We start from the raw sequence: 15,858 nt of genomic DNA, 5'->3' as shown, positions 1-15,858 counted from the left end.
AGCCATTTTCCCAACTTAAGGGTCACTGCTCCAAGTGCTTTTATCACCACTGAAATCACTGTATATACAGTGGGTACGGAAAGTATCCAGACCCCTTTAAACTTTTAACTCTTTGTTTCTTTGCACTCATTTCGTAAATTCAAAAAAGTTCATTTTTTTCACATTAATGTACACTCTGCAACCCATCTTTACTAAAACAGAAATGTAGAAATGATTACATATTTATAAAAAAAAAACCTGAAACCTCACATGGTTATAAGTATTCAGACCCTTTGCTCAGACATTCATATTTAAGTCACATGCTGTCCATTTCCTTGTGATCCTCCTTGAGATGGTTCTACTCCTTCATTGGAGGCCAGCTGTGCTAAAATTAAACTGAAAGGACTTGATTTGGAAAGGCACACACCTGTCTATATAAGACCTCACAGCTCACAGTGCATGTCATATCAAATGAGAATCATGAGGTCAAAGGAACTGGTCAAGGAGCTCAGAGACAGAATTGTGGCAAGGCACAGATCTGGCCAAGGTTACAACAGAATGTCTGCAGTACTCAAGGTTGCTAAAAGCACAGTAGCCTCCATAATCCTTAAATGGAAGACGTTTGGGACCAACAGAAGTCTTCTTTGACCTGGCCATGCAGCCAAACTAAGCAATCGTGGGAGAAGAGTTTTGGTGAGAAAGGTAAAGAAGAACCCCAAGATCACTGTGGCTGTGCTCCAGAGATGCAGTAGGGAGATGGGAGAAAGTTCCACAAAGTCACAATCACTGCAGCCCTTCACAAGTAAGGCCTTTATGTCAGAGTGGCGTGACGGAAGCCTCTCCTCAGTGCAAGACATATGAAAGCCCTCATAGAGTTTGCTAAAAAACACATGAAGGACTCCCAGACTATGAGAAATAAGAATCTCTGGTCTGATGAGGAGAAACCTTTTTGGAGATAATTCTAAGCGGTATGTGTGGAGAAAACTAGGCACTGCCCATTACCTGCCCAATACAATCCCAACAGTGAAACGTGGTGGCAGCATCATGCTATGGAGGAGTTTTTCAGCTGTAGGGACAGGACGACTGGTTGCCATTGAAGGAAACATGAATGCAGCCAAGTACAGAGATATCCTGGAGGAAAACCTTTTCCAGAGTGCTCTGGACCTCAGACTTGGCCAACAAGACAATGACCCTAAGCACACAGCTAAAATAACAAAGGAGTGTTTTCGGAACAACTCTGTGACCATTCTTGACTGGCCCAGCCAGAGGCCTGACTGAAACCCAATTGAGCATCTCTGGAGAATGGCTGTCCACCAACGTTCACCATCCAACCTGATGGAACTGGAGAGGATCTGCAAGGAAGAATGGCAGAGGATCCCCAAATCCAGGTGTGAAAAACTTGTTGCATCATTCCCAAGAAGGCTCATAGCTGTACTAGCTCAAAAGGGTGCTTCTACTCAATACTAAGCAAAGTGTTTGAATTCTTATGACCATGTGATATTTCAGTTTTTCTTTTTTAATAAATGTGCAAGCATTTCTATATACCGTATATACTCGAGTATAAGCCGAGATTTTCAGCCCAAATTTTTGGGCTGAAAGTGCCCCTCTCGGCTTATACTCGAGTCACGGTCGGCGGAGGGGTCGGCGGGTGGGGGGGAGAGGGCGCTGAGGCATACTCACCTAGTCCCGGCGATCCTGACGCTCCCCCTGCCTGTCACACTGTCTTCGGGTGCCGCAGCTCTTCCCCTGTTCAGCGGTCACGTGGGACCGCTCATTAGAGAAATGATTATGGACTCCACTCCCATAGGGGTGGAGCCGCAAATTCATTTTTCTAGTCAGTGACCGCTGACAGAGGAAGAGCTGCGGCACCCGAAGACAGTGTGACAGGCAGGGGGAGAGCCAGGAGCGCCGGGACTAGGTGAGTATGTCATATTCACCTGTCCTCGTTCCACACGCCGGGCACCGCTCTGTCTTCCCGGCATCTCTCCGCTCTGACTGTGCAGGTCAGAGGGCGCGATGACGCATATAGTGTGCGCGGCGCCCTCTGCCTGATCAGTCAGTGCGGAGAGACGCCGGGACGGGACGTTGAGGAGCTGCAAGCAAGAGAGGTGAGTATGTGTTTTTTTTTTTTATTGCAGCAGCAGCGTTATATATGGCACAGATTTATGTGGAGTATCTATGGGGCAACGGTGCAGAGCATTATATATGGCACAGATTTATATGGCACATCTATGGGGCAACGGTGCAGAGCACTATATATGGCACAGATTTATATGGCACATCTATGGGGCAACGGTGCAGAGCATTATATATGGCACAGATTTATATGGCACATCTATGGGGCAACGGTGCAGAGCATTATATATGGCACAGATTTATATGGAGTATCTATGGGGCAACAATGAACAGTGCAGAGCATATATGGCACAGCTTAATAAGGAGCATCTATGGGGCAATAATGAACAGTGCAGAGCATATATGGCACAGCTTAATAAGGAGCATCTATGGGGCCATAATGAACAGTGCAGAGCATATATGGCACAGCTTAATAAGGAGCATCTATGGGGCCATAATGAACGGTGCAGAGCATTGTATATGGGGCATCTATGGGGCCATAATGAATGGTGCAGAGCATTATATATGGCACAGCTTTATAAGGAGCATCTATGGGGCCATAATGAACGGTGCAGAGCATTCTATATGGCACAGCTATATATGGAGCATCTATGGGGCAATAATCAACAGTATGGAGCATTATATATGGCACAGCTTTATATGGAACCTCCTTTGGGGCAATAATGAACGGTATGGAGCATCTATTTTTATTTTTGAAATTCACCGGTAGCTGCTGTATTTTCCACCCTAGGCTTATACTCGAGTCAATAAGTTTTCCCAGTTTTTTGTGGCAAAATTAGGGGGGTCGGCTTATACTCGGGTCGGCTTATACTCGAGTATATACGGTATCTGCTTTTTCTCAGTCAAGATGGGGTGCAGAGGGTATATTCATGAGAGAAAAATAACTTTTTTGAATTTACCAAATGGCTGCAATTAAACAAAGAGTGATAAATTTAAAGGGGTCTGAATACTTTTCATACCCACTGTATATATAATTAAATTTTTTACAGAAATGGATTTAATTCTACACCACGGAAACATGTGCCATGTGTTTGGATCATGTGGCCCAGTGATATGGCCACCATGGTAAATAGGATCAGTTTGCATACACTTTCATATACATACATACTGTATACAATCTATGAATGACCCAAATGTGATCTAAACCAAACTAAATATACTGTAAATCTTGTCCTGTTCCTCCAGGAGGGAGCATAAATCAAGCATATTGCTTCCACCTTTCTAGGAAACCTCTACCTTCAGGAAACTTGTATTCCTATGTGTTGATCCAATAATCTGAAATCTCTCAATTTAGAAAAGGACCCATTTGCTTGAGGTATCCCTCAGACCTGAGCAGCTGCTTCACTTTGTGATTGGGGAAAAGCAGCTTTTTTATGCTGAAAAATAAAATTGGATGAAATATAGGACTTTATGACGGCTCATTTTTAAGTTTGCTTTCCAACTCGGCGTCTATGCGACTTTTCTGGGTTCTTGTATATGAATTCCTATCCACACAGCACATAATGAGGAGCCTCTGCATTGGCTTACTTAAACCACAGCTTGTTTGATCCTGTTGACCTAACTGGTAAGTCCTATTCACTCGCAGCAGCCATTTTAAAAATGTGCATGATTGCTTTGTAAAGTTTCAGCATGACTTACTTAATAAATCATTCTGAAATATCTGTTAAATAATAGATTTTTTATAAATATATCTTTTTACGATGCTTTTGAAACATCTAAAATGTTCAACTCGTTTATAAAAATGGCTTTTTTAATTGATGATATTTTCTTAAAAATTAGTAAACTAATGGAATCACTTGACCACTTCTCTGTTAGGCCAATTAGGGCATCCTAGCTGATTGAAGGTAAGCTGTAAGTGCTATATCATTATATTAAAAGGACTATAGTCTTAATTGGAAACTTAAAGGGAACTTCTCAGCTTGAAAATAAAGGGCAATCTGTTGGCCTCTCTCTGGCAGCGGGAGGGCTTTAAATAGTCTGTTTTGGGCACTGTCCATTGTCAGTGATACTTTTGACCTCGGCTGAGTTCCCGATCCCCGTGTATCTGCTTCTGAGTTTCCTACCCGATTTTGTAATTTCTTAGTCTCTCAGTTTTGACCTCTGCTTGTCCCTGACCTTCCACTTTGTGTTTCCCGTCTGATACTATGCTGCTATCTCTGGCTTTTCTGACCCTGGATTGTTATTGACCACGTCTCTGTCTGTTTCCGTCTGTACTGTGTCGTCTCCTGGTTGACCCGCGTCTGTCTGGCATCCCCCTGGGCTTCTCTAGCTCGAGCTCCGGTCCCTGGAGTCCGGGGCTTCTCTCCACCCCCTGACACTCCCCTTGTGGTCATGTGTTTCAGGTCCTCTTTACCTGAAGCACACTTCCCCACCGCGGCCGTCCCGTTCCTCTGGTATCTTTGGGCACCATCCACTCAACTCAGGACACACGCACTGGCTTGGTAAGCAAGGGCAGTGTGGTGTCCTTTACAACTGCTTTCTTTGTATGAGTCAAGTAAGCTGTCAGTGACAGATTTGGACCACCCACTTGAAGCCTAAGCATGTAAAGATATGGATTTTAGAAAATTCTGAATACAATTAATGCTCAAAGGGATGGTCCAAATCCAAACTATTTTTCACCCTAAATCTCTATTTATTGATTCACATAATCTAAACTATTTTTTAATCCTTCTGTATTATTTCAAAACACTCTTTTTTGGTAATTACTTTGTATCTCCGTTCATACTAGACCCACACACACAAATGATACACCAATTGAAAGGTAAACTTGCCCCCTTAAGCAAGAAAATAGCAAACAAACCACGCATCCACGATGCAATCACAAAATACATTTTAAACATTAATTTTCATAAAACTGCAGTAAGGTAAAAAAATGACCTGCAGGTGGCACTCCACTCCACCCCAAAGCACAATACCACAAGGCTGAAACAAATCCTAACATTTGCCTTGGGGGCTTTCCAGCTTGTCGAACTCCTTGCCCAGCCGATTTCAGGCAGGTACATATAAAATATTTTCTACATTTGGAAGTAGAATAAAAGTAAAACTTTACCTGTTTAAGACTTTAAAATTGAAGATATAAATGAACTAGCTGTTTCCAGCCAGCTAACGCTCGGCGCACTCATTGCTGTCTAATTAACGCTGCTGGGTAATTTGTGGGGACGGAGCCTCGTGTGGTAATGTGGGTGGTGGGATTATGTGTGGTAATGTGGTGGGGGGCGGGATTATGTGTGGTAATGTGGTGGGGGCGCAGGAATATCTGTGGTGATGTGGTGGGGGGGCGAGATTGTGTGTAGTAATGTGGTGGGGGGCGGTAATCTGGTGGGGGGTAAGATTATGTGTGGTAATGTGGTGGGGGGCGGGAATATGTGTGGTGATGTGCTGGGGCGAGATTATGTGTGGTGATGTGGTGGGTGGGTGTGATTATGTGTGGTGATGTGGTGGGGGCATTATGTGTAGTGATGTGTTGGGGGGGTGAGATTATGTGTGGTGACGTGGTGGGGGCGGGATTATGTGTGGTGATGTATTGGGGGCAGGATTATGTGTGGTGATGTGGTGGGGAGGCTGGATTATGTGTGGTGGAGGGGCGGGATTATGTGTGGTGATGTGGTGGGGGGGGCGGGATTATGTGTGGTGATGTGGTGGGGGTGGGATTATGTTTGGTGATGTGGTGGGGGGCAGTATTATGTGAGGTGATGTGGTGGAGGGGGGGATTATGTGTGGTGATGTGGTGGGGGGCGGGATTATGTGTGGTGATGTGGTGGAGTGGCGGGATTATGTGGTAATGGGGTGGGGGGCGGGATTATTTGTGGTGATGTGATGGGAGGGCGGGATTATGTGTGGTAATGTGGTGGGGGGCGGGATTATAGGTGGTAATGTGGTGGGGGCGGGATTATGTGTGGTAATGTGGTGAGGGGGCGGGATTATGTGTGGTGATGTGGGGGCGGGATTATGTGTGGTGATGTGGTGGGGGATGGGATTATGTGAGGTGATGTGGCGGGGGGCAGAATTATGTGTGGTGATGTGGTGGGGGGCAGGATTATGTGTGGTGTGGTGGGGGTGGGATTATGTGTGGTAATGTGGCGGAGGGGATTGTGTGTGGTGATGTGGGGGAAGGGCGGGATTATGTGTGGTGATGTGGTGGAGGGTGGGATTATGTGTGGTAATGGGGTGGGGGGTGGGATTATGTGTGTTAAAGGGGTGGGGGGGCGGGATTATGTGTGGTGGTGTGGAGGTGCGGGATTATGTGTGGTGATGTGGGGGCGGGATTATGTGTGGTGGTGTGGACGTGCGGGATTATGTGTGGTGATGTGGTGGGGGATTATGTGTGGTGATGTGGAGGGGCGGGATTATGTGTGGTAATGGGGTGGGGGGCAGGATTATGTGTGGTAATGGGGTGGGGGGCGGGATTATGTGTGGTAAAGGGGTGGGGGCAGGATTATGTGTGGTGATGTATTGGAGGCAGTATTATATGTGGTGATGTGGTGGGGAGGCGGGATTATGTGTGGTGGAGGGGCGGGATTATGTGTCGTGATGTGGTGGGGGGCGGGATTATGTGTGGTGATGTGGTGGGAGGCGGGATTATGTGTGGTGATGTGGTGGGGCGGGATTATGTTTGGTGATGTGGTGGGGGGCAGGATTATGTGAGGTGATGTGGTGGAGGGGGGATTATGTGTGGTGATGTGGTGGGGAGGCGGGATTATGTGTGGTGGAGGGGCGGGATTATGTGTGGTGATGTGGTGGGGGGCGGGATTATGTGTGGTGATGTGGTGGGGGGCGGGATTATGTGTGGTGATGTGGTGGGGGCGGGATTATGTTTGGTGATGTGGTGGGGGGCAGGATTATGTGAGATGATGTGGTGGAGGGGGGATTATGTGTGGTGATGTGGTGGGGGGCGGGATTATGTGTGGTGATGGGGTGGAGGGGCAGGATTATGTGTGGTAATGTGGCAGGGGGGATTGTGTGTGGTGATGGGGTGGGGGGCCGGATTATGTGTGATGATGTGCTGGGGGCGGGATGATGTGTGTTAATGTGGTCGGGCGGGATGATGTGTGGTAATGTGGTGGGGGGGTGGGATGATATATGGTGATGTGGGGGGCGGGATTATGTGTGGTGATGTGGTGGGGGGCGGGATGATGTGTGGTAATGTGGTGGGGGGGATGATGTGTGGTGATGTGGTGGGGGGCGGGATTATGTGTGGTAATGTGGTGGGGGCGGGATTATGTGTGGTAATGTGGTGAGGGGGCGGGATTATGTGTGGTGATGTGGTGAGGGGCGGGATTATGTGTGGTGATGTGGTGGGGGGCGGGATTATGTGTGGTGATGTGGTGGGGGGCGGGATTATGTGTGGTGATGTGGTGGGGGGCGGGATTATGTGTGGTGATGGGATTATGTGTGGTGATGTGGTGGGGGGCGGGATTATGTGTGGTAATGGGGTGGGAGGCAGAATTATGTGTGGTGATGTGGTGGGGGGGCAGGATTATGTGTGGTGTGGTGGGGGGTGGGATTATGTGTGGTAATGTGGCAGGGGGGATTGTGTGTGGTGATGGGGTGGGGGGCCGGATTATGTGTGATGATGTGCTGGGGGCGGGATGATGTGTGTTAATGTGGTCGGGCGGGATGATGTGTGGTAATGTGGTGGGGGGGTGGGATGATATGTGGTGATGTGGAGGTGCGGGATTATGTGTGGTGATGTGGGGGGCGGGATTATGTGTGGTGATGTGGTGGGGGGCGGGATGATGTGTGGTAATGTGGTGGGGGGGATGATGTGTGGTGATGTGGTGGGGGGCGGGATTATGTGTGGTGATGTGGTGGGGGGCGGGATTATGTGTGGTAATGGGGTGGGTGGCGGGATTATGTGTGGTAATGGGGTGGGGGTCGGGATTATGTGTGGTAATGTGGTGGGGGGCGGGATTATGTGTGGTAATGTGGTGGGGTGGCGGGATTTTGTGTGGTGATGTGGTGAGGGGGCGGGATTATGTGTGGTGATGTGGTGGGGGGCGAGATTATGTGTGGTAATGTGGTGGGGAGGCGGGATTGTGTGTGGTGGGGTGGGCAGCAGGATTATGTGTGGTAATGGGGTGGGGGTCGGGATTATGTGTGGTAATGTGGTGGGGGCGGGATTATGTGTGGTAATGTGGTGGGGTGGCGGGATTTTGTGGTGATGTGGTGAGGGGGCGGGATTATGTGTGGTGATGTGGTGGGGGGCGAGATTATGTGTGGTAATGTGGTGGGGAGGCGGGATTGTGTGTGGTAATGGGGTGGGGGCAGGATTATGTGTGGTTGATGTGGTGGGGGCGGAGCTACTGTGCAGTGGGCAGGATTAGCGAGTAATCACGATGCCTCTTATATATATAGATGCAGCCTAAAAGTGACCAGACAGGTTCTGAACCATCAGATTTTCCGTATTATTGGACAGTCATTGAAAAGTCTATCTTCCTTCTAAGGTTGCAGTTTATTGGTGACCTGGAGTCACCTCTGGTTCCAAGTAAAAAACTGCAGCATTGACATAACTCAGACTGTACAATGTTTCCCATTGGAATGGAATGGTGGAAACAAGCTTGCAAAAATTGAAAAAAAAAATGCAACCGTATGGAAAAAAAAGGTAAAATAATCTGCAGATATTACTTTTTTTTTAAAGGGATATTCCCAATTATGATACAATGGTGTAAATATGCTCAGTTATGGGGTCAATTCTCCTTCATCATTTTTACTGTCAAAGTGGCACTGCTGTACAGGGAGCTGCTCCGCTCATATACATAGGGCTGTGTTGCACTTCCCTACACTGCAGATAGATGGCAGTGCTGCTTTGGAAGGGGAAAAAATTTGGCTGCTCCTGTTCTTTTGCAAGGTCCTGACAATCAGACTCCTTCTGATCATTAAGTAAAATGTCATTATGTTTAATGTTGGGGGATCTCCTTTAGGCTGGAGTCACACACACCGTATAAAAAAAAAAAATCGGTCCGTTTTACACTGATGACAATCGCAGAAGTGTTCCCTGAACAGTGATCAGTATGTCATCAGTGTGCAGTGTGAGGATGCGATTTTCTCGCATGTAAGCATCAGTGTGACATCTGTATGACATCCGTATGGCGAGATTTTCTCGCCGGCTTGCAAAATGGACATATGATGGATCCATGGGCTCACATATTTGTGAAAACATATATACAGTCTATACATATTGTGAGATAGCGCTCACTAACAGGTAGGGGAATACTCACTTAGCAACGGGATTCAAGGTACACAGGAACACTTTTTTCATATAAGTCTATGCAGTTTATTAAAGAGTCATAAATCGTATGATGAACAGTAGATTACATACTTTATCAGGACATGACTTTAGGTTCCACATTATTAGTTTGCGGCAGCTAAACACTGGTCCTTCTCTGACCAGTTGCCGTGGGTGACCGCACATTTCATAGAACATAATAAGCACCAACAGTCTGTGGAGGTACCTTACGGGAGCTCCTGCTCCACCTGCTGACTCCTTGTCAGTCCTCTCTCCCTGGGCAAGCTGTCTTACAGGGATCACCAACTTGCCTGACAGGCACATACTAGTCGGCTCCAGACCCACTTAAGGATGGTATCTTCCCCAAATCAGTAGCCATCACCGGCTACTCAGGTCCATGGTCTCTCCACGTGCTCTTCAGGGATGCGGTCCACACACAGGACCTCGCAACACAGAGACCACTCAGGATCACGGCCACACCAGGTGCTCTTCAGGGATCTGGTCCACACTCTGGACCTCCCAACACTCAGGCCCTTCCTCCCACAGGATCTTCCAGTCCATACACAGGAACCACGTGACCCACACCCTGGTCACATTATCAAGCTGTAACCACTCCCATAGATTGGTGGTGTGTGTGGCCAGTTCTACCTGCCCAGCTCTCAAACTAGCTCTGCCAGCCTCCCTCTAAAACAACACAAGAACTTGTGGAGCTACAGGTCCCAGAACAACCTCACTTCAGGCTGATAGCGCAGAGTATCTTCCTCTGCGACACATACCTGCCATTCACAATAATGCCAGACTTTGTCTCATCACCATAGTTATGCCTGCGACTGCCATGCATTCCTATGGCCTCAGTACGCCTCCGTGCGTATTCTGGAGAGACCATGCAGTGCCCCCTACCTGTAACAGGGTCACTGCATCACAATTGAAATTGCCTGCGCCCCCGACAACCAATGTGCGAAAATTTTGCACGGGCCAGCTAGTATACTTGAATTAAAAATTCCTTATTCTTCCCTAACTACACTATGTAACTGCTTTTCTTTTTCTACTTCTTCCTTAATGATGCTTTGTTTGAGAATCCCAGTGCATGGTAGGATACTCAAAGTGTCATCAAGGGCAGAGGCTACTGTCACTGCAAAAAGCCCCTGCCCCCTCCCTGAAACGAACCGTCATCAGTGATGCTCATCTCAGGAGCTGCGTTAGTCCTTGCGCGATATGCACTGTGCAATGTGCACAATGACAGCCCGCTCTCTGTTGCCCACTCAGGTCAGAAGTAACGATCCGGCAACAGTGTCTTGCCAGAATACCCCACGTGGAGAGATCACTGACGTCACTTGCAGGGGAAGCAAGTAAATTATTTGCATACGGTTGATCATGTGCTGACTAGACGTGCGCAGCCTCGCTCAATACAAATGTATTGAGTGAGGCTGGACACGTCTAGTCAGAACATGGCCTGAAGAATGCAAATGGCACACTTGTGGTCACATGTCCACCAGCTCTTAGTGACATTAGTGCAGAATCCTCACAGTGTGTGTAATGTGAGGAATCACAAGTCTACAGTCACATAAAGTGACTACAGACTTGAACTCTAAGGCCGGACAACCCCTTTAACTCCTTCATGATCGGAGGTATTTTCGTTTTTGCGTTTTTGTTTTTTGCTCGCCTACTTCCAGGAGCCATAACTTTTTTATTTTTTGGTCAAAATGGACATGTTAGGACTTGTTTTTTGTGGGACGAGTAGAGCTTGTACTGGAAGATGGTAAAAAAGTTCCAAGTGCAGAGTTTGACAGCGGCATTTAACTAGTTAACAGACGCAGGTGGATCACAGTTCCACCCGTGTCTCTTAGAGGCACATGTCAGTTGTTCAAAACAGCTTACACATGTACCATAAAACAACACAAGAACAACAGCCATAAAGATCCTAAATGAATAATTTTATTGAAACATCATTACAAGAATAACAATGAACAGGTATAAAAGCATGGGGAAATGACACTCAGGCCACGGCCGGGCCAAAAAACATGACCAGGTGTCCACGCACGGACCAGGTCAGCAGCAAAGGTGCAGCATTGTAACAGATTATATATTGCACAAGCCCATAAAATTTACAAGACCATGCTTGTCAGTGAATATTAGTATCCTGGGCAGTGCACTATTGCAAACAATAGACATATTAGGGATGTACATATTTTGGCTGCACACCCAGTGCACGCACAGAACAAATTGTGCAAGATAATTGCCTATCAAGCGTACCAAACTATGCCTACACATAAATATGTATATTTATGTTATGGGTAGTGCAATGCTCAAATCGATTGCCATATCCAAACATACATACCTAAGCTGCACGACCGGTACACACACTGGACCACCTGGCCGGACCCCAACGCGCGTTTCGGAGCTGCCGCAACGCTCCTTCCTCAGGGGGTGACCCCTGAGGAAGGAGCGTTGCGGCAGCTCCGAAACGCGCGTTGGGGTCCGGCCAGGTGGTCCAGTGTGTGTACCGGTCGTGCAGCTTAGGTATGTATGTTTGGATATGGCAATCGATTTGAGCATTGCACTACCCATAATATAAATATACATATTTATGTGTAGGCATAGTTTGGTACGCTTGATAGGCAATTATCTTGCACAATTTGTTCTGTGCGTGCACTGGGTGTGCAGCCAAAATATGTACATCCCTAATATGTCTATTGTTTGCAATAGTGCACTGCCCAGGATACTAATATTCACTGACAAGCATGGTCTTGTAAATTTTATGGGCTTGTGCAATATATAATCTGTTACAATGCTGCACCTTTGCTGCTGACCTGGTCCGTGCGTGGACACCTGGTCATGTTTTTTGGCCCGGCTGTGGCCTGAGTGTCATTTCCCCATGCTTTTATACCTGTTCATTGTTATTCTTGTAATGATGTTTCAATAAAATTATTCATTTAGGATCTTTATGGCTGTTGTTCTTGTGTTGTTTTATGTTGCATTTTTTGCAGCTGATCCTTATTAGTCCATTTTTGCATATTAGATTCTATTTCATATAGGAGACACGTCATCTTAAAATAAAATATATTTATAATATGCTTGCCTCAATACTTCTATGTTACACATGTACCAGCAGATGAGGCTCAGCGCCGGAGCCCACATCAAAGGGAGGATGCCCAACATTGGTGTATTATTATTCCCAATGTCAGAAAGGGATTAAGCTATGATTTATCAAACAGTTTTCTTCATAGAACTGACATAAAACTATTTAAAGTGTAAAAAAAAATTTGAGCAACTCAAGATTACACATTTTTTGCGATTTTTGAATCAGTTCTGACCAGGTATGCTAATGTCTTGGAAGGCAGGTGCTGCTTAGCTGAGATGGCATGGCTGAGCTTGATCAATAAATTGATCATAATTAATGCTACAAATGTAGCATAAATTGTGACAGAGATTGGCAACTCCACTCTCGGACTGGAGTCGATTTCTTATGGTGGTGCATGGCCGGTCTAAGATGCACCAAATTCAATAAATCATGACTTTTGACTTCATGCATTTTACTTGAAAGCATCAAACAGATCAAAATTACTCATGGAAGTCTACGCCTTCATGAAAATCACAGATAGCACATCAGTGTGTAGTCCGAAACATTCTGTGATTAATTTTGCAATGTAGAGGAGAAGGTTTGCAATTATTATACTTACTTGTTTATTTTATTTATCTATACGTATAAATCACTGACCAAACACTGATAGTAAAAACTGACCAAACGCTGATGGTAAAAGCAGACCAAATGCTGATGGTAAAAACTGACCAAACACTGATGGCAAAACTGACCAAATACTGATACTAAAAACTGACCAAACAGTTGAAGGTAAAAACTGACCAAACGCTGATGGCAAAAACTGACCAGACACTGATGGTAAAAAGTGACCAAACACTGATAACATTTGGATTCAAAACACTAATGACACTCAGACGATTTTTTTTGCCTACATGTAAAATCACCAACGTCTGAATATGGCCTTTGAAGCACTTCACATGGGGAGTATATTACATGAAGAGCGTTGATAAAATATGAAAAAGTAGAGAAGCAGTGTACATTAAGTAAAACGTATAGTAACTATAATGAGTAGGAGGACAATACAGGCTGATAGTAATACTATTAGTGCTAGTAGAAATAGACATGGACAGGTCACATCGGTGTTGACTAAAAATGGGAAATTATGTAATAAAAAGGAGTAAGATGTGTGTGTACATATATATACACATGTGTATATATATATATATATATATATATATATATATATATATATATATATATATATATATATATATACATACTATATATATATATATATATATATACACTGCTCAAAAAAATAAAGGGAACACTTAAACAGCAGAATGTAGCTTCAAGTTAATCAAACTTCTGTGAAACCAAACTGTCCACTTAGGAAGCAACACTGACAATCAATTTCACATGCTGTTGTGCAAATGGAATAGACAACAGATGGAAATTATCGGCAATTATCAAGACACACTCAATAAAGGAGTGGTTCTGCAGGTGGGGATCACATACCACATCTCAGTACCAATGCTTTCTGGCTGATGTTTTGGTCACTTTTGAATGTTGGTTGTGCTTTCACACTCGTGGTAGCATGAGACGGACTCTACAACCCACACAAGTGGCTCAGGTAGTGCTGCTCATCCAGGATGGCACATCAATGCAAGCTGTGGCAAGAAGGTTTGCTGTGTCTGTCAGCGTAGTGTCCAGAGGCTGGAGGCGCTACCAGGAGATAGGCCAGTACACCAGGAGATGTGGAGGGGGCTGAAGGAGGGCAACAATCCAGCAGCAGGACCGCTACCTCAGCCTTTGTGCAAGGAGGAACAGGAGGAGCACTGCCAGAGCCCTGCAAAATGACCTCCAGCAGGCCACAAATGTGCATGTGTCTGCACAAACGGTTAGAATCTGACTCCATGAGGATGGTCTGAATACCCGGACGCTTGACGTTTGCCACAGAACACCAGCATTGGCAAATTCGCCACTGGCCCCCTGTGTTCTTCACAGATGAAAGCAGGTTCACACTGAGCACATGTGACAGACGTGACAGAGTCTGGAGACGCCGTGGAGAGTGATCTACTGCCTGCAACATCCTTAAGCATGACCGGTTTGGCAGTGGGTCACTAATGGTGTGGGGTGGAATTTCTTTGGAGGGCCGCACAGCCCTTTATGTGCCTGCCAGAGGTAACCTGACTGCCATTAGGTACCGAGATGAGATTCTCAGACCCCTTGTGAGACCATATGCTGGTGCGGTTGGCCCTGGGTTTCTCCTAATACCGGACAATGCCAAACCTCATGTAGCTGGAGTGTGTCAGCAGTTCCTGCAAGATGAAAGCATTGAAGCTATGGACTGGCCCACCCGTTCCCCGGACCTGAATACGATTGAACACATCTGGGACATCACGTCTTGCACCATCCACCAACGCCACGTTGCACCACAGACTGTCCAGAAGTTGGCGGATGCTTTAGTCCAGATCTGGGAGGAGATCCCTCAACAGACCATCCGCTGCCTCATCAGGAGCATGCCCATGCGTTGTAGAGAGGTCATACAGGCACGTGGAGGCCACACACACACAACTGAGCTTCATTCCCTTGTTTTGAGGCATTTCCACTGAAGTTGGATCAGCCTGCAATTTGATTTTCCACTTTGATTTTGAGTATGGTTCCAAATCCAGGCAACCGTGAGATATTCATTTTGATTTACATTGATAATTTTTATGTTTTATTGCTCTCAACGCTTTCCACTATGTAGTGAATAAAGATTTACAACTGGAATATTTTATTCAGTGATATCCAGGATGTTGTATTTTAGTGTTCCCTTTATTTTTTTGAGCAGTGTATACTGTGTGTATATGTATATATATATATATATATATATATATATATATATATATATATATATATATATATATATATATATATATATATATATATATATATATGATGTTATAGAGTGTATGGCTAATTTGAGGAATTCATTGACCTGAGAATAGTAACATGTCATTAATCATTGTGCATAGCATACTTTGGCATTCTGTTATTTTTGACCAGTGTGTATATGTTATGCTTGTCTTAAAGGGACCCGGTTAGGACTATTTTACTTCTGAAATTATTGTTAAGGCTATATAGGTCCTAGGATAGCAAGAGAAATTATATCTGCCTTATATTAGTCTGATTTGCCATTCCCGAGAAATAAAGCTTTGAAGACACATGCAAATTAGCCTGGAAGTGTTTAGAGGATGGATCCATGCCCTGACCCACAATGCACTTCCAGGGTAATTTGCATGTTGTTTCGAACCTTGATTTCTCAGTGCTGGCACATCAAATTAATACAAGACAGGTGTCATTGTTAATGTACTAGGACCTATAATGCCATAACAATAATTTCCATAGAAAAACCATCCTGACTGCTTCTCTTTAAGCAACCTTGTCACCAAACGACTGAAAATAATCACAAAAAACATAAAAGTTGCTTCCT

The 15,858-nt window shown here is 45.4% G+C and overlaps 1 protein-coding gene across 1 annotated transcript in view; it reads right to left on the bottom strand.

Moving 5' to 3' along the window:
• CRHR1 (corticotropin releasing hormone receptor 1) overlaps positions 1–15,858 on the bottom strand; it is a 356,198-nt gene that overhangs the window by 332,277 nt on the left and 8,063 nt on the right. The gene's annotated exons all lie outside the window — the stretch shown is intronic.

This window comes from Ranitomeya variabilis, chromosome 4, assembly GCF_051348905.1.
Source record: "Ranitomeya variabilis isolate aRanVar5 chromosome 4, aRanVar5.hap1, whole genome shotgun sequence".
Lineage (NCBI taxonomy): Eukaryota > Metazoa > Chordata > Amphibia > Anura > Dendrobatidae > Ranitomeya > Ranitomeya variabilis.
This window is presented reverse-complemented; position numbering and strand designations above follow the sequence as displayed.